The 23,635-nt window shown below is 46.3% G+C and overlaps 1 protein-coding gene and 1 pseudogene across 1 annotated transcript in view; one reads left to right on the top strand and one right to left on the bottom strand.

The window, feature by feature from the left end:
- LOC116268519 (protein FAM81A) overlaps positions 1-4,628 on the bottom strand; it is a 116,472-nt gene extending 111,844 nt beyond the window's left edge. The window contains exon 1 of the mRNA XM_031668595.1: positions 3,731-4,628. The gene's annotated coding sequence lies outside the window, so the exon portion shown is untranslated. The remainder of the gene's footprint in view (positions 1-3,730) is intronic.
- Positions 4,629-15,034: 10,406 nt separating this feature from the next.
- LOC110743689 lies at positions 15,035-17,798 on the top strand (annotated as a pseudogene).
- Positions 17,799-23,635: the final 5,837 nt, after the last annotated feature.

A 23,635-nucleotide genomic window follows, 5' to 3' on the forward strand; every position in this document is an offset into this window, starting at 1 on the left:
CTGTATTCTTTTTAGAGGCTCTAGAAAAAGCTTCATTTCCTTGACTCTGCCGGTTTCTAGGGGCTGCCTGCATTCTTTGGCACATGGCCCCTTTTGCCGTCTTCAAGCCAGCAACAGCAGCAACAGCAGATCAAGTCCTTTCAACATAGCATCTCTCCAATCCTCTCTTCTGCCTCTGTGTTCCACTTTTAAGCACTCATTAGATTGGCCCCATCTCAAGATCAGCTGATTAGCAATCTTAATTTCCTTTTGCTGGGTGCGGTGGCTCACGCCTGTAATCCCAGCACTTTAGGAGGTCAAGGCAAGCGGATCAAGAGGTCAGGAGTTCAAGACCAGCCTGGCCAACATAGTGAAACCCCCGTCTCTACTAAAAATACCAAAATTAGCCAGGTGTGGTGTTACATGCCTGTAATCCCAGCTACTCAGGAGGCTGAGGCAGGAGAATTGTTTGAATCCAGGAGGCGGAGGTTGCAGTGAGCCAAGATTGTGCCACTGCACTCCACTCTGGGAGACAGAGCGAGATTTCGTCTCAAAAAAAAAAAAACAAAAAAAAAAACCACGCTATGCCGGGTGGCTCACGCCTGTAATCCCAGAACTTTGGGAGGCCGAGGAGGGCTGGACGAGGTCAGGAGATTGAGACCATCCTGGCTGGCCACATGGTGAAACCCCGGCTCTACCAAAATACAAAAAATTAGCCAGACATTGTGGCGGATGCCTTGGTAGTTCCTGCCACCAGAGGCTACAGGAGAATGGCTGAACCTGGGAGGGCGGAGCTTGCAGTGAGCCGAGATCCCGGCCACTGCACTCCAGCCTAGGTGACAGAGTGAGACCTCACTCTCAAAACCAAAAAACAAAAAAAAAGTTTTTTCCTTGTACCATGTCAGGTAATGAAGGAGTTCAGGAAATGCCATCCCCAAATACACCAATTTGGTATATTGATTACTTAGAGCTGGAGGTACTTGAAAGAGAGCAAATGCAAGGGGAGGCTTTCTCTTAACTCCCCACCTGCCTAAAAACAGATCCTCAATAAAGAACTCAGTTGTCACCAGTCCCCTCCTCAGGAGTTTCATCAGCCAGGGAAGATTAACTCATCACAGGAGAGAAAACAAGAAGCCAACACCACACCCAGAGAAGGTCCCGTTCGTTTTTATTCCAAAATCACTTACTCTCTCCTAAATTGCCTGCATACATCCTCCCCTCTCCTCTCTGGTTTTTGGGGGTATTCCCTTTTCTTTCCTGTGATGCCCCGTGCACATAATACATTTGTATAACTTTTCTCCTGTTAATCTGCCTGTTGTCAGTTCATTTCATGGGCTCAGCTATGAAACCCTCAGAGAGTGGAGGGGAAGTCTTTCCTCTCCTACAGTAGCATATTCACTAGTTTCAAGAATTAGAATGTGGGTCAGGGGTGGTGGCTCACACCTATAATCCCAGCACTTTGGGAGGCCAAGGCGGGAAGGCAGGCGGATCACTTGAGGCCAGGAGATCGAGACGAGCCTGGCCAACATGGTGAAACCCTGTCTTTGCTAAAAATACAAAAATTAACTGGGCATGATGGTAATCCCAGCTACTCAGGAGGCTGGAGGAGAATCCCTTGAACGTGGGAGATGGAGGTTGCAGTGAGCCGAGATCACGCCACTGCACTCCAGCCTGGGTGACAGAGTGAGACTCTGTCTCCAAAAAACGAAAAAGAATTAGAATGTGGACGTCTTCGGGAGAGCCACCATTCTACTTGCCAGAGCCTCATAGCAGCCTGACCCTCATCTTTCCCTTCTCAAGGATGATTAAGAACACCTGGGAGGAAGCTGTGGGCTGTGGCTTCCCAAGCAAATAGGTTTGCTGAGGAAATGAAAACAGCCATCTACCAATGGCTTAAACAGGAACTCTTTTTTTTTTTTTAGAGACAGGGGTCTCACTATGCTGCCCAGGCTGGTCTCAAACTCTGGCCTCAAGCTATCCTCCCACCACTGCTTTGCAAAGTGCTGGGATTGCATGCATGAGCCACCATGCCTGGCCAAAACAAGAGCTCTTGCATGCTACAATAAGGAATAGCAGATAATGGCTTAGAACTCTGTTTGCAAATTTAGGCTTAAGTACAGAGTCTTTTCTATTTTCCCAAGATTATGTCCCCTAAAATAAGAAAATTAGCTACTAATTCCTCAGTTCACAGGGTGTGTGGTTGTGTGTGTGTGTGTGTGTGTGTGTGTGTGTATTTAATACTGTCCACCCAGTTTTGAGGCCCTGGCTAGAGATGGTCGGTTCCTCTTCTTGGGCGGCCAGTTACGTCCGCACCTCAACCACCTCCCTGACTGGGCCCTCACACTCTGGGACACTACACACCCACCCTAACTGCCTTGGGCCAGGTGCCAGACAACGAGGGACAGCCCCTGTGTCCCAGAGCCCAGTGAAATTATTCAAATTAGCCAGTAGTAAGCCATGTTCCCCTGCCTCCCACAGAGACCACAAGAAAGGTGCATTTCCACAGCCACCCCCTCGCCCCCTTTGCCACGTGACTGACCCGGGGCTTCACCCGAGTGGCCTTGCGTGGAGTGCTGTTGCTCCCAAGGGAGCTGCACATATAACAAAACTGTAAAACTCTGGTTTCTCTCTCTTGATCTGCACCTTCAGTTAAGGTAGCATGTTTACAACGCAAGGTACGTGTGTTTGGTTTTTCTTTTTATTTTTTGATTGATTTCTTTCCCCTTGAAAAGGGGCTCAGGGAGGAACTTTCTCAACCAGTTCAAGGCTCATTTTAATGTCAACAGTGGAAAGCCCAGAAAGGCCTGAGGCAACAGTCTGCCTTCCTACACTGATGCCCAGTTTCCCTCCGGCCACTCCATAGCAGATGGCAGCAGAGACAGTCTAGGCAGGGACCCACTGTAACACCTTTTTAAAAAATTTTTTTTTCCAAGACAGCGTCACCCAGGCTGGAGTGCAATGGTGCGATCACAGTTCACTGCAGCCTCAACCTCCTGGACTCAAGCGATTCTCCCACCTCAACCTCCCAAATAGCTGGGACTATAGACGCATACCACCACACCCAGCAAATTTTTGTATTTTTGTAGAGAGAGGGTTTTGCCATGTTGTCTAGGCTAGTCTTAAACTCCTGGGCTCAAGAGATCCACGAGCCTCAGTCTCCCAAAGTGTTGGGATTACAGACATGAGCCACCGCACCCAGCTTGTAACACTGTTCTTTGGAACTGTCTTTTGATTAATCCAAAAACCAGCGTGCAGGGTAGCAACATAAATTCTGACTGAAGAAATCTTCTCCTTCATGAATAACTGCTTTATAGCAAGTCTTTTCCGTTTCACAAGTCTTCTCTCTCCCCAACAAAACTCCCGGACCTCCTGTGCCATCATAAACGCTAAACTGCCCCAAACTTGCAACCTTACTGCACCATCTTAGGAGTCCCAGACCTCAGATTTCCACTTAGGAGTCCCAGCCCCAGGTCCACTATGCTGGACTGTCTCTACAGCACAATCTCCCCACTCAGAGGAACAGAGAAGCTGGACCCACATGCAGATCTGGGCCAACAGCCCCCAAAATCCAAGCCCTCCTTGGGGCCTCTCCCCTCTGCCCCTCCCACCTCACTCTATCCCATTCTCCCCCTTCCTTTTAACTGTAATAGCCTCTCATCCCCCGTTTTGTTTGTTTTGGGTTTTTTTTGGTTGTTTGTTTTTCTGCCCACTCAAGTAAAGGCTGCAGCAGGTTCCACCCCGGGGCACTCACCTAAGACAAATAAAGATTAAAGTATTTTTGTTGTTGTTGTTGTTGAGACGGATTGCTGTCGTGCATTCTCGGCTCACTGCAGCCTCCATCTCCTGCGTTCAAGGGACTCTCCTGCTTCAGCCCCCAGACTCAGCTGGGACTACAGGTGCCTGCCATGCCCGGCTAATTTTTGTATTTTTAGTAGAGATGGGGTTTCACCACGTTGGCCAGGCTGGTCTCAAACTCCTGGTCTTAAGCAATCCTTTCATCTCGGCCTCCCAAAGTGCTGGGATTACAGGCGTGAGCCACTGCACCTGGCCAATTAAATTATTTTCTTCCTCCTGGTGAAGGGAGATGATTTCACACCTATGAGGGTGAGAGGATGGAAAGTTTCTGAAACTTTTGTCTTTTCCCTGCTCTGAAGGAGAAGTGGGTGCAGCTGTGCTTAGTTTGTTGTGTTTGAGGGCTACTAGATACACTCTGATCAACACTCTGAGTAATTTCCTTCCCCTCTTCATGTTTCCAGCTGAACTATTTGTCAACTTTTCTTGTGGGAACCCCAGTGGTCTCTATTGGAAGATACATATATTCCTCTTTGTTTCTGCTATGGACTGATACTCATCTTGCTTCTCCTCTGAGTCCAGTCCTGGGCTCCCAGCAACCATACGTAAGAGACAGCCCTTCCCTGTAGCAGGCATCCTCTGCCCCAACGACTGTTTCCAAAGCAAATCCTAGCCTGTGCTCTGTGCGTTGTCCTCACCCTCCCTGATCTGTGGGTTATGATGTTTGGACTCATTCACAGGGCAAGATCTTAGAATAAAGTAATTATAAAATCTAATATACTTCAACATAATGTTCAAAAGCCGAATGAAAAGCCTGGTGTAAAATCTATACTAAAGAAACATCTGGGCCTGGCGTGGTGGCTCACCTCTGTAATCCCAGCACTTTGGGAGGCCGAGGCAAAAGGACCACTTGAGGCCAGGAGTTCAAGACCAGCCTGGCCAACATGGTGAAACCCCGTCTCTACTAAAAATACAAAGATTAACTGGATGTGGTGGCGCATGCCTGTAATCCCAGCTACTCAGGAGGCTAAGGCAGGAGAATCGCTTGAACTCAGGAGGCAGAGTTCAGCCAAGATCGGTAAGCCGAGATCAGCCATTGAGCTACAGCCTGGGCTACAGAGCCAACAAAGCGAGACACCGTATCAAAGAAAGGAAAAGAAATATCTGTTGCTTGAGCTTGGTTTAAATACAACATTGTTCAAACGTATTTTCTAACTTTTAAAATGTTTCTTTCAAACACAGGATGTGGGACTTTTCTCTGGTTAATGAGTAACCCATTTTCCTGTTGGCTCTGGGTCACCAGGAAGGACTAGGAGTTCCTTCTCCTTCAGTCACTGTGGGTTTTTTTCTTGTAGTCCACAGCTCATATACTCCTTCTGGCCTCACTCATTCCTGCCCAGGAAGAAGCCAGGGGTGAGTGTGGGAGGCACAGAGGACGGTAAGCTTTACTTAAGGTTAAGAGCTAAGTTATTTGTGTGGACTGAATTCAGTTAGCTCTACTCACTAACTCTGTAACCTTGGATAAATTAGCTTAACCTCTTCAAGCCTCAGTTTTCCGCAAATAGGGGCTAATAGTAGTACTGACACTTTCTTCTGTACTAGTAATTTCTTCTTTTTTTTGGATATGGAGTTTCGCTCTTGCTGCCCCGGCTGGAGTGCAATGGTGCAATCTCGATTCACTGCAACCTCCACCTGCCGGGTTCCAGCTATTCTCCTGCCTCAGCCTCTCAGGTAGCTGGGACTACAGGCATGTACCACCATGCATGACTAATTTCGTATTTTTAGTAGAGATGGGATTTCACCACGTTGGCCAGGTTGGTCTCGTTCTCCTGACCTTGTGATCTGCTGCCTCAGCCTCCCACAGTTATAGGATTACAGCCATGAGCCACCATGCCTGCCCTGTACTAGTAATTTCTATATTATAATAATAGTACTGATATCATCTTTGTACTAATAATTTCTGTGCCTTAATACTAATTTATGTACTAATAATACAGATACAGTAAAATGTCTGTGGCACCAATAATTTAATAATTCTGCATAATTTCCGTTCTATAACAAAATGCTAAATTTTTTTGTAAAGTGAGCCTAATATAGTACAGGTTAATAAATGTCAGCTATTATTATTATTAATGAGGACTTGTCTTCTAGTCATTCTGCCCGAGCCTTTGCACCTACAGAAACTTATGAAGAAAATCTAAAACTGGCTTATTTTCAGGTCTGTCTCAGTACAGAAAAGACAGTCCCAGGGAGTGATCTGTGGGGAAAGGAGAGGAGAACATCCCCTTTCCCTGGGACCTCTTCAAGGAGTCTGTGCACTACCTCCCCAGCTTTGAAAAGAATTTGTTTCTGCCAAGGAGAGAAATGGGGATGAAGGGACTGCAGTGAACTACATGGTCATGAAGCATGAAGTAGGGGCTATTGTTTTCTCTCTGGATAGAATAGCGATTTTTCTCAGAGGGACAAGGATGGTGATCAGACAGAGAAGAAAGGGGACTGACTCTCTGGTTTGGGGCGGTAACTTCTGACTGTCCCAGAGAAAGGCATCTTCAGGCATAATGGAGAGTCCAGAGGCAGGAGAGTGAGAGCCCCAGTGTCACTGCACTGGACCCAGGCCTGGAGTAGAAACAAACATTCCAAACCTCCCATGGCTGTAAGTGGAATGAGTGGGTGTCTGGAGGAGGGAATAGGAGTATCATCTTCCTCACCTCCCCTTCCAGGGAGGAGCCACCAGATAGAGATGAGCTGAATCACTTCAGGGCCGCCCTTAAGACGACATTTTAATTTTTAAAATTTTATTAAATTTTATTTTTAAAGATTAGTCAAGTGTAGTAGTAAGAAGGAGGGAAAGAGTAGAATAAGGTGTTTTATCTGTAACTGACTGAACAATCAAAGTGAGAGATGACAATGTGCTAGCAGCCCTCACTCGCTCTCGGCACCTCCTCGGCCTTGGCGTCCACTCTGGCCGCGCTTGAGGAGCCCTTCGGCCCGTCCCTGCACTGTGGAAGCCCCTCTCTGGACTGGCCGAGGCCAGAGCCGGCTCCCTCTGCTGCGTGTGGAGGGAGAGGTGCCGGGTTTGCGCCCGGCGCTCACGGGCCAGCACCAGCACTGGGTGGGCGCCGGCTCAGAGGGCCCCCGCACTGGGAGTGGCCGGCCCACTGGCCTGCCAGCGCCACCAGCCCCAGAGAGCGAGGAGCTTAGCACCTGGGCCAGCAGCTGCAGAGGGTGGGCCCCATTCCCCAGCACTGCAGGCCCGCCTGGGCTGCGCTGGAATTCTTGCCAGGCCTCAGCCGCCTCCCCGTGGGGCAGGGCTCGGGACCTGCAGCCTGCCATGCTCGAGCCCCCCGCCCTACCCACGGTGGGCTCACTGTGTGGCCCAAGCCCACCCAATGGGCACTACCTCCTGCTCCGCAGCACCCGGTCCCATCTACCATTCAAGGGCTTAGGAGTGCAGGCATCCAGCACAGGACTGGCAGGCAGCTCCTCCTGTGGCCCCACAGCACGAACCACTAGGCGAAGCCAGCTGGGGTCCTGAGTCTGGTGGGGACTTGGAGAACTTTTATGTCGAGCTAGAGGATTGTAAATGCACCAATCAGCACTCTGTGTCTAGCTCATGGATTATAATTGCACCAATCAGCACTCTGTCAAAGTGGACCAATCAGCTCTCTGCAAAATGGACCAATCAGCAGATGTGGGAGGGGGCCCAGATAAGGGAATAAAAGCAGGTCGCCCTAGCCAGCAGCGGAAACTGGCTCCAGTCCACTTCTGTGGTATGGAGTCTTTGTTCTTTTGCTCTTCATAATAAATCTTGCTGCTGCTCACTTTTTTGCGTCTGCACTGCATTTAAGAGGTGTAACACTCACCGCAAACATCTGCAGCTTCACTGTGAAGCCAGCGAGACCACAAACCCACCAGGAGGGACGAACAACTCCAGACACGCCATCTTTAGGAACTAACACTCACTACAAGGGTCTGCGGCTTCATTCTTGAAGTCGGCGAGACCAAGAACCCACCAGTTCCAGACACAAAAGTGAGATAACTCACTGCCTTCGGACCAGCCAGATTACATTTTAAAATTAGATCTTTAGGGCCTCATTTTGTTATTTGTATTTTATTTATTTTTATTGGTTTTTTTGAGACGGAGTTTTGCTCTTGTTGGCCAGGGTGGAGTGCAATGGTGTGATCTTGGCTCACTGCAACCTCCGCCTCTCAGGTTCAAGAGATTCTCCTGCCTCAGCCTCCTGAGTAGGTGGGATTACAGGTGCACACCACCATGCCCAGCTAATTTTTTGTATTTTTAGTAGAGATGGGGTTTCACTGTGTTAGCCAGGGTGGTCTCGCTCTCCTGACCGTGTAATCCACCCGCCTTGGCCTCCCAAAGTCCTGGGATTACAGATATGAGCCACTGTGCCCGGCTAATTTTTGTATTTTTGATAGAGATGGGATTTGTTGGCCAGGCTTGTCTTGAACACTGGACCTCAGGTGATCTGCCTGCCACAGCCTCCCAAAGTGCTAGGATTATAGGCGTGAGCCACTGTGCCCAGCTGTATTTTATTTTAAATGGAGTCATCCTTGAAATGACCTGGAGTTAAGTCCACGAATTAAAATCAACTATTTCAAATATTTTAAGAAGTAAAACAAAAACAACGACCACAAAAAAACCATGTATGATTCCCCAACCCTACAATCACCTCCACCCTGATTTTCTGCTTTCAGCCAGGTAGTGCTGAGTCCCTGTCCTCAGAAGCCTGGAATATTTATCAAACAAAAACGTTTTTTCTCTTTCCTCCTGCCGCCCAAGATGCCAGAAGGGAAGAAGGACAAGGGGAAGAAGGTGGCTCCAGCCGCTGCTGTCGCAAAGAAGCAGGAGGCCAGGAAAGTGGTGAATCCCATGTTGGAGAAAAGGCCTAAGAATCTTGGTATTGGACAGCAAACCCAACCCAAAAGGGACCTCACTTGCTTTGTCAAATGGCCCCGCTTTATCAGGTTGCAGTGGCAAAGAGCCATCCTCTACACATGGCTGAAGGTGCTTCCTGTGATGAACCAGTTCACTCAGGCCTTGGACCCCCAAACAGCTACTCAATTATAGTACATAAGCTGGCCCACTAGTACAGACCAGAGACAAAGCAAGAGAAGAAGCAGAGGCTGCTGGCCTGGGCTGAGAAGAAAGCTGCCAGCAAAGGGGACGTCCCCACCAAGAGACCACCTGTCCTTCAAGCAGGAATTATCACTGTAGCCACCTTAGTGGAGAACAAGAAGTCTCAGCTGGTGGTGACTGGACGTGATGTGGATCCCATCAAGCTAGTTGTCTTCTGCCTGCTCCCAGCCTCAGCCTCCTCATCTGGAAAGTGGATGATGATAGGCCAGGCGTGGTGACTCACGCCTGTAATCCCAGTACTTTGGGAGGCCGAGGCGGGTGGATCACCAGGTCAGGAGGTCGAGACCATCCTGGCTAACATGGTGAAACCCCGTCTCTACTGAAAATACAAAAAAACTAAGCAGTGTGGTGGCGGGTGCCTGTAGTCCCAGCTACTCGGGAGGCTGAGACAGGAGAATGGCATGAACCTGGGAGGTGGAGCTTGCAGTGAGCCAAGATCGGGCCACTGCACTCCAGCCTGGGCGACAGAGTGAGACTCCGTCTCAAAATAAATAAATAAATAAATAAAAATAAATGAAAGAAAGTGGGTGATGATAGTGCATTTCTCTGTGTTGTAAAATAAAGGTCCCTGACTGCATTATCAAGGGGAAGGTAAGACTGGGATGTCTAGTCCATGGGAAGACCTGCACCACTGTCACCACACAGGCTAACTTGAAAGACAAAGAAACTTTGGCTTAGCTGGACGAAGCTATCAGAACCAATTAGAATGGCAGATACGATGAGATCCGTCATCACCGGGGAGTCAATGTCCTGGCTCCCAAGTGTGTGGCTCTCATTGCCAAGGTGAAACAGCCAAAAGCTAAAGAACTTGCCACCAAATTGGGTTAAATGTATGCTGTTGAGTTTTCTGCACATAAAAATAATGAAAATAATACAAATTCTCCTTAAAAAAAAGAAAAAAACTTTCCCTCTAGACATCTTGCAGAAATGGAGTTACAATACCTTCCTCCTTGTGCTAAGCCAATCCACACCTCTGAACTGAATGTTGAGAACTGAGCTGAGCAGTCTTCACAAAACAAATGCAGCTTGTAGTAAAATATCATGCAGGATGATTTCATTTCTCTATAAACAGCAAATTTATAGAGACAGAAAGTAGATCAGCGGTTGCCTAGAGCTGGGGGTAGGAGTGGGTATGAACCGAAAATGGACATGAGGAAACATTTTGGGGTAGTGGAAATGTTCTAAAACTGGATTGTGGTAATGGTTGCACAACTCTGCAAACTTACTAAAATTATAGAATTGTACACTTAAATGGGTGAATTTTATGATATATAAATTTGCCTTAATAAAGCTCATGTTGTTTTAAAGTTAGTGTAAGTAACTGATTTAAATTGGTATGCCAAATAACACTGGTTAGTATCTACATTAGGATCCTGACTCCACTGCTCGCAAACCACGTGAGTTGAAATAAATGATTTCATATCCCCCAGCCTCAATCTCCTCATCTGTAAGTGGGTGATGATACTGCATATCTGATAAAGCAGAGTGCCAATTAAATGAGGTAACTTACAGATTCTTAACGCATTATATTTTATCTTAGAAATGAGAATGTAAGAAGGTAAGGAGGTGTGAGTGTTTATCCTTTCTTGGCTTGGGGAGGGAAGGTCATTCTGAATTTTTCAATGAGAATGATCTGGAAGGTGCATGCTCTAGCACCGTCTTTCAGACTCTCAGACCCACCCATTCCCATGTGCCCAGTGGTTTCACATTTCCCGTCTTCCTTTCCAGGGCCCTTGAACATTGACAGCCACCTCTTTCTGGGTCAAGTTGCAAGGATAAAAGGAATAGTATTTGTTATCAGGCAGAAGGAGCGAGTGGCAGACGGCAGAAGCTCCAGGCCCTTAGGTGACTGTTCTACACTGGCTGCCCTAGGAGACGCTCTAAGGCAGACGTAATCAGGGCAACTGAATGTACAACATGGATCCCTGATGCCCAGATAAGCCCAGAAAAGTCAAAGCTGGCTATTGGGAGCAAAATGAGATAACTCAAAAGAGGCAGTGTGGGAGAAAGAGGGATGGGCCCAAGGCCAGTGGGAGGGTTTGTTCTCTCCTTGTGTGTGGAGCGCACTTATGCTGAAGTTTTACGGACATGGGATGGACAGGATGAAGTAGTAGCAATTAGTATTATTATTTTTTTTTAGATGAAGTCTCACTCTGTCGCCCAGGCTGGAGTGCAGTGGTGTGGTCTCGGCTCACTGCAGCCTCTGCCTCCAGGGTTCAAGCGATCCTTCCACATCAGCCTCGCAAGTAGCTGGGATTACAGGCATGCACCACCATGCTCAGGCAATTTTCATCTTTTTAGTAGAGACGGGGTTTTGCCATATTGTCCAAGCTGGTCTTGAACTCCTGACCTCAAGGGATCCACCCGCCTCAGCCTCCCAAAGTACTGGGATTCCAGGTGTGAGCCACAGAGCCCGGCCTAATTCTTAGCAGAAAGAGGCATACGGTTGCATTCTTCATACCCTCACAAACCCCTCCCACTCTGTTCTTGGCAGGCTGGCCTGTTCATTCATTCATCCCACATACACTACCAAATTCCTGTTCTCACAGACCTTACATTGTAGTGGAAGACAGATCATAAAGAAATAATCAAACGACTCTATAACCTAAATGCTAACAAGGAAGGGATGTGTAGGAGGCAAGATGGCTTAGACTGAGGGGTCAGGGAAGACCTCTCTGAGGAAGTAACATGTTAGCCGGGCTTTGAGGGAGCAAAAGAAACAAAGTTTGGAAGAAAGAGCACTCTTGGCGGACAGAAGAGAACATGCAAAGGCCCTGGGCTTGGTGTCAGCTCTGTGTGTTCAAAGAGCACAAAGAAGCCAGTGTAGCTGGGACAGAGTGAGAGGGAAGCAGGGTGGTAGGAGATTATTTCAGGGTGATGGTCAGGGCCCAGACCTATTGGCTGGTCATTAGAAACACATGGATTTCATTTCAGATGTGATGAAATGCCATTGGAAGAGTTTTGAATAGGATAGCAAGTGATCTGACCTTGAGGTTATTCCAGCTGTTGTGACAAATATAGGCTGGGCATGGTGGCTAATGCCTGCAATTCCAACACTTTGGGAGGCCAAGGTGGGAGGACCACTTGAGGCCAGGAGTTAGAGGCCAGCCTGGGCAACATAGTGAGACTCCATCTCTACAAAAACTACAAAAATGAGGTGGGTGTAGTGGTGCGTACATGTCATCTCAGTCAGGAGGCTGAGGTAGGAGGATTGCTTGAGCCCAGGAGTTGGAGTCTACAGTAAGCTATGGTCGCTCCACTGCACTCCAGCCTGGGCAACAGAGCGAGATTGTGTCTCTAAAAAAAAAAAACAAAGAATGTATGGAACTTTCTCACCAAACTACTACAGGATTCCACACCAAAGTGAACAGCCCCTTCTACCTGAGAAAATCTCATGGTCTTGTCTAAGGTGCGAAGAAATATGGACTATAGACTCTGAATTGCCAGAATGAGGAGCTGGGTCTTTCCTCCCATTTTCTCTTCCTGATGGATCTTCTCTTTCCCACTTAGGCCTCGTGCATGGATGTGTCTCCCTCTCTTTTTTTGCCCTGAGAATCAATGGGTTTGTTTGTGGAGGTTTACCTTTAGAAACAATTCAGGCCAGGCACGATCGTTCAGGCCTGTAATCCCAGCACTTTTGGGAGGCCGAGGCGGGCAAATGACGAGGTCAACAGATCAAGACCATCGTGGCCAACATGGTGAAAACCCATCTCTATCGAAAATACAAAAATTAGCCAGGTGTGGTGGTGCCCACCTGTAGTCCCAGCTGCTCAGAGGCTGAGGCAGGAGAATCGCTTGAACCCAGGAGGCGGAGGTTGCAGCAAGCCAAGATCGCTCCACTGCACTCCAGCCTAGGCGACAGAGTAAGACTCTGTTTCAAAAAAAAAAAAAAAGAAAAGAAAAGAAGCAATTCAGTCCCCATTAATTGTCTGATATTGAGTCTTGAAAACACTGAAAAAAATGTTTATTAAGATTTGGAAGAAATTTGCAATTTAAAGTGTTTTAACCGAAAAGAAATCAATTACCTCCCTGAGTGCCATGAATGCTAATTCTCTTTGTTTTTTTTTTTGTTGTTGTTTTTTTTATTATACTTTAAGTTCTAGGGTACATGTGCACAACGTGCAGGTTTGTTACATATGTATACATGTGCCATGCTGGTGTGCTGCACCCATTAACTCGTCATTTACGTTAGGTATATCTCCTAATGCTATCCCTCTCCCCTACCTCCTCCCCACAATAGGACCCGGTGTGTGATGCTCCCCTTCCTGTGTCCAAGTGATCTCATTGTTCAGTTCCCACCTATGAGTGAGAACATGCGGTATTTGGTTTTCTGTTCTTGTGATAGTTTGCTGAGAATGATGGTTTCCAGCTGCATCCATGTCCCTACAAAGGACACGAACTCGTCCTTTTTTATGGCTGCATAGTATTCCATGGTGTATATGTGCCACATTTTCTTAATCTAGTCTGTCACTGATGGACATTTGAGTTGATTTCAAGTCTTTGCTATTGTGAATAGTGCTGCAATAAACATACGTGTGCATGTGTCTTTATAGCAGCATGACTTATAATCCTTTGGATATATCCCCAGTAATGGGATGGCTGGGTCAAATGGTATTTCTAGTTCTAGATCCTTGAGGAATCGCCACACTGTTTTCCACAATGGTTGAACTAGTTTACAGTCCCACCAACAGTGTAAAAGCGTTCCTATCCAGCACCTGTTGTTTGGACAGCACCACATCCTCTCCAGCACCTGTTGTTTCCTGGTTTTTTAATGATTGCCATTCTAACTGGTGTGAGATGGTATGTCATTGTGGTTTTTATTTGCATTTCTCTGATGGTGAGTGATAATGAGCATTTTTTCATGTGTCTGTTGGCTGTATGAATATCTTCTTTTGAGAAGTGTCTGTTCCTATCCTTTGCCCACTTTTTGATGGTTTTTTTTTTTTTTTTTTTTAAGCTCTCTTCAACTCTAACCAGATCTCCACTGCCTGAATTGAAAGAAGACCTTAGGTAAGACTTTCTAGGAGAGATAACACTTCCATAAAATAACCAGAAGAACTGGGGCACAAAGAGGCTGTACTCATCTGCTTGGACTGCCATAACAAAGCACAGTGTCAGGGTGTCTTAACACAAATGTATTTTGTCACAGTTCCAGAGGCTGGAAGTCCAACACCAAGGTGCCAGCAGGATTGGTTTCTAGTGAGACCCCTTTCCCCTGCTTGCAGAGAGCCACCTTCTCACTGTCTCCTTGTGTGGCCTTTTCTCTGTCTATGCTTGGGGGTTGGGGGAGCTCGGATGTCTCTCTTCTTTTAAGAACACTAGTCCTATCTAATTAGGACTACAATGTTATGGCCTCATTTAACCTTAATTTCCTCTTTAAATGCCAAATCTCCAAATACAGTCATATTGGGGGTTAGGGCTTCAACATATGAATGTGGGGGTAGAGGTGGGGGGCGGGTAGCACACTTCATAACTGAAGTTCTCAATAAATGTTCAGTGAAGATCTAGGTAAATGAATGGATTTGTCTGGACACCCTGAAACTATCAGAGACCTCTGATGGAGCATGAGGTAAAGACAGTGGCTCAGGCAGAGAAATTATAGACCCATGAACTAAGTGACCTAGAACCTACATAAATCAGTAGCGTTCCTCTACGTCGGCAATAACCCACTAGAAAATGCAATAACAATTAAGACTCAGTTCACTGTAGTAACAACAATCATAATATCTCAAATTTTACCTAGCAAATAATATATATATAAGACCCCTGTGAAGACAATTTAGAAATGCTATTAAAGCATATTTTAAAAGGAATAGAGGATGGGCATGGTGGCTCACACCTGTAATCCCAGCACTTTGGGAGGCCAAGGCAGGTGGATCAGTTGAGGCCAGGAGTTCGAGACCAGCCTGGTTAACATGGTGAAATCCCCATCTCTACTAAAAATCCAAAAAAAAACAAAAACAAAAACAAAAAAAACACCCAAAAAACTAGCCGGGCTTGTTGGCACATGCTTGCAATCCCAACTACTTGGGAGGCTGAGGCAGGAGAAACGCTTGAACCCGGGAGGCAGAGGTTGCAGTGAGCCAAAATCAAGCCACTGCACTCCAGCCAGGAAGACAGAGTGAGACCCTGTCTCAAAATAAAAATAAAAATAAGTAATAATAATTTTAAATATCCTTCTAGCCAAGCCAAGCACATCGAAGGGACTAAGCAGGCCTGTGAGCCACTAGTTTGTAACTCATGGTGAGTATAATAGGCATGAGGCTTGTTCCTAAACATAGGGGTGTTGGAGGCAGAAGAATACAAGGAGACCCTCCCCGTCCCACACGCTGTTACCTCTCCACCTCTCTACAGGCAGCTTTCCTAAGATCCTGGACCTTCAGATCCTTGCTGGAGTTGGAGGCAGAAATGTTCTGGATCTACAAAACAGTTAAGGGATATTAAGGAATATTAAGATAGCCACCTCCCAAACTAGGGCATCCTCCTAACATTATCCACGGCTGATTAGTAATACGTGGGAGAGAAATTTGGGTTTATTACTCTATAGCAGTATATAAAGCAATAGCAAAGTTAACACAAAATCACTTTCCTGTCAGGTCTGCACGGGGTCGGCTCACGGGTCTCTAAGACCCGAAAATTGAGAGCATTTTCGCACCCCCGCTCCTGGCGGCTCTGCGGTCAACATGCCACGGAACAAATATATTGAATTACGCTGTAAACACTATGGATACTGTTTAGATTACCATGAGGAAAAGAGAAAGAAGGAAAGTCGAGAGGCTCATAAATGTTCAAAGAAGGCAAAGAAAATTATTAGTCTGAAGGCTAAGCTTTACCACAAACAGGGCCATGCTGAGAAAATACAAATGAAAAAGACTATCAAGATGCATGAAAAGAGAAACACCAAAAAAAACAAAAACAAAAAAAGAATGCTGAAAAGATTCCACAGGGAGCAGTACCTGCCTATCTGCTGGACAGAGAGGGACAGTCTCAAGCTAAAGTACTTTCCAACATGATCAAACGGAAACGAAAAGAGAAGGCGGGACAAGGGGAAGTCCCTCTGCCTAAAGTACGTGCCCAGGGAGAAACAGAAGTATTAAAAGTTATTCGAACAGGAAAAAGAAAGAAGAAGGCGTGGAAGAGGCTGGTTACTAACGTCTGCTTTGTTGGAGATGGCTTTACAAGAATACCACCTAAGTATGAAAGATTCATCAGGCCAATGGGCTTGCATTTCAAGAAAGCCCATGTAACACATTGTGAACTGAAAGCCCACCTTTTGCCTACTAGTACTTGGTGTAAAGAAGAACTCGTCGTCCCACTGTATACAACTTCAGGTGTTATTACCACAGGTACTGTCATTGAGGTAAATGTGAGCAAATTGGGCCTTGTGATGCAAGGAGGCAAAGTTATTTGCAGAAAATATGCCCAGGTTACCAACAATCCTGAAAATGATAGATGCATAAATGTAGTCTTACTGGTTTGATAGCAATTCCATATATAATTATTGAGGACTACACACCAATTGAAAAAACTGCCATTACTGTGATGTTTCTGAATAATACCAAACAGCCATACACGTCTGCAGTCATCAAGATATTTATTAAATTGTAAACATTAAAATGGAAAAAAATACAAAATCATTATAAAAATAATAATCCTTTAGGACTCTAACTTCAAACATACCTCTTATCTGCAAATATTAGAAAAGATCACTTTCCCTTTAAATGTGCAAAGAGAAAATGTTTCCAGAATAAATCTGAAACCTTCGTAGTCCTTTAGCTGGAAGGATCACCCTACTAAAAATGCATCAAAGAAACACTAATCAAATAACCAGTGAATGTAAAATTATAAACCAACATGTGTATTAAAGGAAAGAAACAGAGGGAATGTGCAAGGACTTTTAACAGACTGGGAGTTTAGATTTCCCCCCGAAAGCAACTGGCACTGACAACAGAAAGAGACTGGGATTCACTGGAAGAAGAAAAGAGCATTGCAGCTTGGAACAGACCTGAGGCCAAAAGGAGGGCAGAGCATTGGCAAAAGTCAGCCAAGGAGGCTGGAGTGAAGGGAGCAGGGGAAGGAATGACGCCTGATGAAGCAGGAGGGGTGTGAACCTGAGTGATTAGAGCTGTGTAGACTGCAGTTAGCCATCCTAGGGTTTTAAGAGGTGGAGAAGGAGGATCATCATCAGCCTTATGTTGAAGATGATGACACTGGCTATAGCGTGATTCATGGGGTAGGGGGTTCTGAGCTGGTGCAGGGCAACCAGACTTGCAACCACTGCTGTGATCGGGAGAGGATGATAATAGCCTAGCATACGGGGTGCAGTGGACGTGGAGAGGAGTACGCAGAAGTGCAAGCTATTGAGGAGGTAAATTTATTAGACATGTGAGTGGTTGGATGTGGACAGGGAGGGAAAGTCCATGCTTGGGCTGACTCCTGGCTTTCTGGCTCCGGCATTGGGATGTCTGCAGACACATTCCCCTAGACAGGAACACTGGAAGAGGAATGAATTGGGGGGCAAGAGCAGGAGTCAGTCTTGGACAAGCTAACTTGGAGGTGCCTTTACAATCTCCGAGTGAACCTCTGGCCTGTTTCCCAGTTCACGAATCCCTCGCCTCCAACAGTTATGATAAAAATGGCAGGAAGTTAGCTTCTAGGTGTGGAGGAGCAGAAGAGAGACTCGGACGGGGGCTTTTCATTTACCACCCCCTCCCTGGAGCCTCTCTGGAAGAAACTCACTGAAGATACTTTGTTTTTTGGTCTAGTTGAAGGAGAAACTCAAATGTGTTCTGAAAAATAAGTATGGGGCCTTCTTAACAAGGCTATGGCATACTATCCACTTCTTTCCCCTCCTGCCCTGGAGGGAGTGGCTGGCCACTCACGCTAAACTTAGAGAACCAGCTGCAGCAGGAGGAAAGGAGGAGAGCCAGACCTCTGGGAACATTACTGGAGAATGAGGACTGGCCAGAGCCTTGCATAGGGAGCGAATTCTCCTGCCTCCTGTCTTCAATCGGCCAGAGGCGCAACTTTCAGTTCCCCCATCACGGCACACTTCTTCTCTCTTGTGGCCTCACATGTGCTGCCCCCTCAACCAGAACCCCCCTGCCCTTCCTCCTCTCCTACATCCCCTTCATCTGCCTGGGTTCTTGAGCATATTTTATTCAGTGCTTAGATATCATATCTTTCTGGAGGCCTTTTCTGATGTCTCATAGCTGGGTTCAGTGTTTGTGGCAGAGACTGCTAATCATCTACCCCACATCCATTTCTCTTGTCTTTTTTTCTTGGTACAAGAACCCCTAATATTGGGCTGAGCATAAAGTGCTTGGTATAAAGTCTACATTTTCCAATATCTTTTGCAGCTGGATGAGACCAATTGGCTAAACTCTGGCTAGTAACATGAAAGTGGAAATGTTTCCACCTTCTGGGATATGATTTTATAGGGAGAAGACATGCCTTTCTTCCCCTTCCTCTATATGAATATGATGACTGATTCTTTTCGTTCTTCTTTTTTGTTTTTGTTTTGAGACAGAGTATTGCTCTGTCGTCCAAGCTGGAGTGCAGTGGTGCGATCTTGGCTTACCATAACCTCCGCCTCCCAGGTTCAAGTGATTCTTCTGCCTCAGCCTCCCGAGTAGCTGGGATTACAGGCACACGCCACCACGCCTGGCTAACTTTTTGTACTAGTAGAGATGGGGTTTCACCATGTTAGCCAGGAGGGTCTTGATCTCCTGACCTCATGATCCGCCTGTCTTGGCCTCCCAAAGTGCTGGGATTACAGGCGTGAGCCATCATGCCTGGCTGATGACTGATTTTTTAGTCACCAGCTTGGACTAGGAAGACCTAGACCACACCCTAGGGATGGTGAAGGTTTGCACTAGAAAGAGATTGGATTCATTTCCTTTTTTTTTTTTTTTTTTTAACAGTCTTGCTCTGTTGCGCAGGCTGGAGTGCAGTGGCATGATCTTGGCTCACTGCAACCTCCGCCTCCCAGGTTCAAGCAATTCTCTTGCCTCAGCCTCCTGAGTAGCTGGGAATACAGACACATGCCACCTCTCCCCGATAATTTTTTTTTTTTTTTTTTTGGTAGAGACGTGGTTTCATCATGTTAGCCAGGCTAGTCTCAAACTCCTGACCTCAAGTGATCCACCTGCCTCAGCCTCCCAAAGTGCTGAGATTACAGGCATGAGCCACCGCGTCTGGCCTGAATTCAGGTTCTAATGACTTTATGGAGCTACTCGGTATTTTGCACTGTTTACCTCTTGCTTTCATTGTGTAAAAGGGAAATCAACTCTAATCCTATGTAATGCATGTAATGTTATTTTGGTTACATGCAGAAAAACCGAATCCAAATTTATACAGTGTTCCTCCCATGTGTTTATTCCTATGAAAACGCTTAGACCCTGCATTACCAATTACTTACCTGAGTGAAAAAAACTCTGTCCTGCCAGAGTTTACACTCTTGTTCTTATGCAGATAGCTTCAAAGAGGTCCTCACCTAACATAACTCATATCTGCAAGTGTTCAGTAAGGAACCAGAAAGCTAGTTATCCAAAGGCAATGCTGTCAAACCACTTCAAATGTTGCTTTCTGGTCTCAGGATTGATAGTAACTAGGTGATGCTATGGTTAGGATTGTGCCCATTTCTCCTCCAGTGCAAGTTCTATCTCTTGGATGGAATAGTCAGTTCATACCACCAATAAACCCACAGAAAACAGGAAGGCAAAAAAAAAAGCACGTACAACAAATGTCTTAAAAGTGGTGTCTCCTAGTCGACACATCCTGTGTTGTAGGATTTGGAAAACCAAAAGTAATTTTTAAAATTCTGATGGTTTGGCATTTGGAATATTGAAAGCAATCTGGAAAATCCCGATAGTCCATTTGTGTCTCCATCATTAGCTGAAGAAGCAGATGGTCAGGATAAATTTCAGTAGGATCAGAGGATTGAGCGTCTCTGGTGGATTGGCTCAATCCTAGCACCACTAGTGAGGTTGGTGATACACCCTTTAACAGACTCTGCCAATGAATCTTGTGTTGATTAATTCACTGTTTTTCCCCAGAATCTTTCCGAGGTCAAATACTGTGTATGACACTGTTTTATACTTTTATACCAAGGCTTCTGCCTTAATTGACTCATCTGTAATTGATAGTCTTAAGTATGAGCCAAAATAATAATGGCTAAGAGATAGAAGTACATAACCTGGACAATATCCTAAAAGTCAGAAATTTTTTTTTTTTTTTTTTTTTGAGATGAAGTATCGCTCTGTCGCCCAGGCTGGAGTGCAGTGGTGCGATCTCGGCTCACTGCAAGCTCCACCTCCCGGGTTCACGCCATTCTCCTGCCTCAGCCTCCCGGGTAGCTGGGACTATAGGCGCCCGCCACCACGCCCAGCTAACTTTTTGTATGTTTTAGTAGAGACGGGGTTTCACTGTGTTAGCCAGGATGGTCTCGATCTCCTGACCTCATGATCTGCCCGCCTCGGCCTCCCAAAGTTCTGGGATTACAGGCTTGAGCCACCGCGCCCGGCCAAAAGTCAGAAATTTTAAAAAGTTCAAACGTTATCCATAGAATACTGTCCAAATATCTGGACACATCTGATAATCTTATAGGATTGAGGTTCCAATTATGTTGGATTTTTGAAGTGTCACGGCCTGTTGGCCAGGCTGGTTTCAAACTTCTGACCTCAAGCGATCCACCCGCCTCAGCCTCTCAACGTGCTAGGATTACAGGTGTGAGCCACTGGACCCCGCCAGGGCTGAAGATTAAATGAGGTAGTGTATATAAAGCACACAGCTGCTATCAATAGGTTTGAGCTATTAGGCAGTGGACTTGAACTCCCTAAAGAGGGACTCCATTTTTTTAAAACTCACACTGTATTCCTAGTACCTACCATAGTGCCTGACACGTAATAAGCACCCCTCAAATGTCTGATCGATGCTAACTGAAAGTATGAGAAGGACCTTGAATGCAAAGAGTTCTTGCTGGGATCCTCCTTTAAGTACAATGCTCCTCTCCTATAAACATAACCCTTCCCTTAGAAGGCTACACAGAGCTGGGCACCATGACTCATGCCTGTAATCCCAGCACTTTGGGAGGCTGAGGTGGGAGGATCACTTAAGCCCAGGAATTGGAGACCAGCCTGGGAAACATAGGGAAACCCTGTTCCTACAAAAAAATACAAAAATTAGCCTGGCACGGTGGCTTGTAACTATAGTCCCAGCTACTTGAGAGGCTGAGGTGCGAGTATTGCCTACGCCCGGGGAGGTTGAGGCTGCAATGAGCCGTGATTGCACTATTACACTCCAGCCTGGGCAACACAGGGAGACCCTGTCTTAAAAAGAAAAAGGAAAATTAAAAAAAGAAAGGAGAAGGAGAAGGAGAAGAAGAAGCCTACACTGGAAAGAATACCAGCCCAGAGTTTATGTGAAAAGGAGATCCCTGACACATTGGTCCTGTGATTCCTGGAGGCTGCTGGGTAGAAGGTTGTTAACCAGAGTAATTTATGCATCATCAGTGACAGGCAAGAAAGAAGGTTTCATACAGCTTGAAGGAGAGAAGTCATTTTATTTGGGCTCCTGCAGTATTATTATTTAGACTCTCATTCATTTTACATCACTTCTCTGATGACTGTAATGAATAAATATTGACAAGTTGAATGATCTGATCCCTGCACTAGAGGGTAAACTTGCATAATCCCTTGTAGACACACTCTGGGGAGTGAGGCTACTTTGTGGAGTTCCTTGCCAGTGTACCTAAGCAAAGGATTCTTTCTTGTTCTAAACTGTGGCATATGATTGTGGTTTTGGAGCTGGAAAAGGAGAATAAGATGGAATATTACGTGGCAAATGAGCTGGTCATTTCGATTGTTGAACATTTTTTTTTCAAGAAGAGTTATTATTACACCCTCTGCTGGCTTAAGGCAGTGAAAGTCCAGGCTGGGCACAGTGGCTCATGCCTGTAACCCCAGCACTTTGGAAGCCTGAGGTGGACAGATTGCTCGGGCTCCTCCCTACTGCCCTCTGATGCGCTCACTCCAGAAGCGGAAGGAGAGAGGCCCTGGGTAGTGAGTCCACCAGACACTCCCAGACCAGCAGAATCACCTCTTGAAGACAGAGACAAGAATGAGTGAAAGAAATGTAGCTAGGAAAAGTCAAAAGGAGATGACAGGCTTTTGAGATGTTTGGAGCGAGTTTTTTTTTTTTTTTTTTCCGGAGACGGAGTCTCGCTCTGTCGCCCAGGCTGGAGTGCAGGGGCGCGATCTTCGCTCACTGCAAGCTCCGCCTCCCGGGTTCACGCCATTCTCCTGTCTCAGCCTCCCGAGTAGCTGGGACTACAGGCGCCCGCCACCTCGCCCGGCTAATTTTTTTGTATTTTTTAGTAGAGATGGGGTTTCACCATGTTAGCCAGGATGGTCTGGATCTCCTGACCTCGTGATCCGCCCGCCTCGGCCTCCCAAAGTGCTGGGATTACAGGCGTGAGCCACCGCGCCCGGCCGGAGCGAGTTTTATTCCCTTTCTTTGGATTTGGGGGAAATTATATCGCACAGGCTGACAAGGAGAAAGAGGGAGGGTGGAAGTTTTGTCTTTATTCCCCCATTTGTCTCTCCAACCTTGAATTTGCATGGGAGCTATGCGGGGGCAGGTGACAAGGGTGTCAATCAAAAAGGATATGTGCCATCAGCACCATTAGTAATAAACCAGGCTGGGCACAGTGGTTCACACCTGTAATCCTAGAACTTTGGGAGGCTGAAGGGGGATGGATCACTTGAGCCAAGGAGTTCCAGTAGCCTGGGTAACATAGGAAGACCCTGTCTCTAAAAAATATTAAAAATTAGCTAGTCACGATGACGCACAACTGTAGTCCCAGCTACTTGGAAGGCTGACGTGATAGGTTGAGCCAGGAGGCTGCTGTGAACTACCATTGTGCCACTGCCTGGGCAACAGAGTGAGACCTCATCTCTAAAAATAAAAATAAAAAATAAGATAAATAGGCCAGGTGCAGTGGCTCACACCTGTAATCCCAGCACTTTGGGAGGCCGAGGAGAGTAGATCCCCTGAGGTTAGGAGTTCGAGACCAGCCTGGCCAACAAGGTGAAACCCCATCTCTACTAAAAATACAAAAATTATCTGGGCATGGTGGTGCACGCCTGTAACCCCAGCTACTCTGGAGGCTGAGGCACGAGTATTGCTTGAAATCAGGAGGCAGAGGCTGCAGTGAGCCACGATTGCACCAGTGCACTCCAGTCTGGGCGACAGAATGAGACCTCATTTCTAAAAATAAAAAAACAACCATCCAGCCATTTCTGCATTTTTGGGTGAGTCCACAGAACGAAAGAGAGAGAGAGAGAGAAAGAGCAAAGAGACAGAGAGAGAGAGAGAGAGAGAAGGAAGGAAGGAAGGAAGGAAGGAAGGAAGGAAAGAGAAAGAAAGAAAGAAACCAGATTTGCTGTATTAGTATGAAGCTACACTCACCTTTGACTAGCTGGAAGCTTCTCTAAGATTGTGGTTAGCAAAAGCTAAGAGCTTCCTAGAGGTAAGATTGAGAAGGTTTTTGTTGAGGCTGTTTTATTGGCTATGTGTGAGCTCTTGGGAGTAATTTGCATAAAACTTATCAGAGTGTATTTTCAAAGTGTGAACCACTAAATTTTCAACATTTAAGATAGGAACTTTGGTCAACCTGACATCTGCCTGCCTAGGTTTTACCATGCA

The sequence above is a fragment of the Papio anubis genome, chromosome 7 (genome assembly GCF_008728515.1).
Source record: "Papio anubis isolate 15944 chromosome 7, Panubis1.0, whole genome shotgun sequence".
NCBI classification, from domain to species: Eukaryota; Metazoa; Chordata; class Mammalia; order Primates; family Cercopithecidae; genus Papio; species Papio anubis.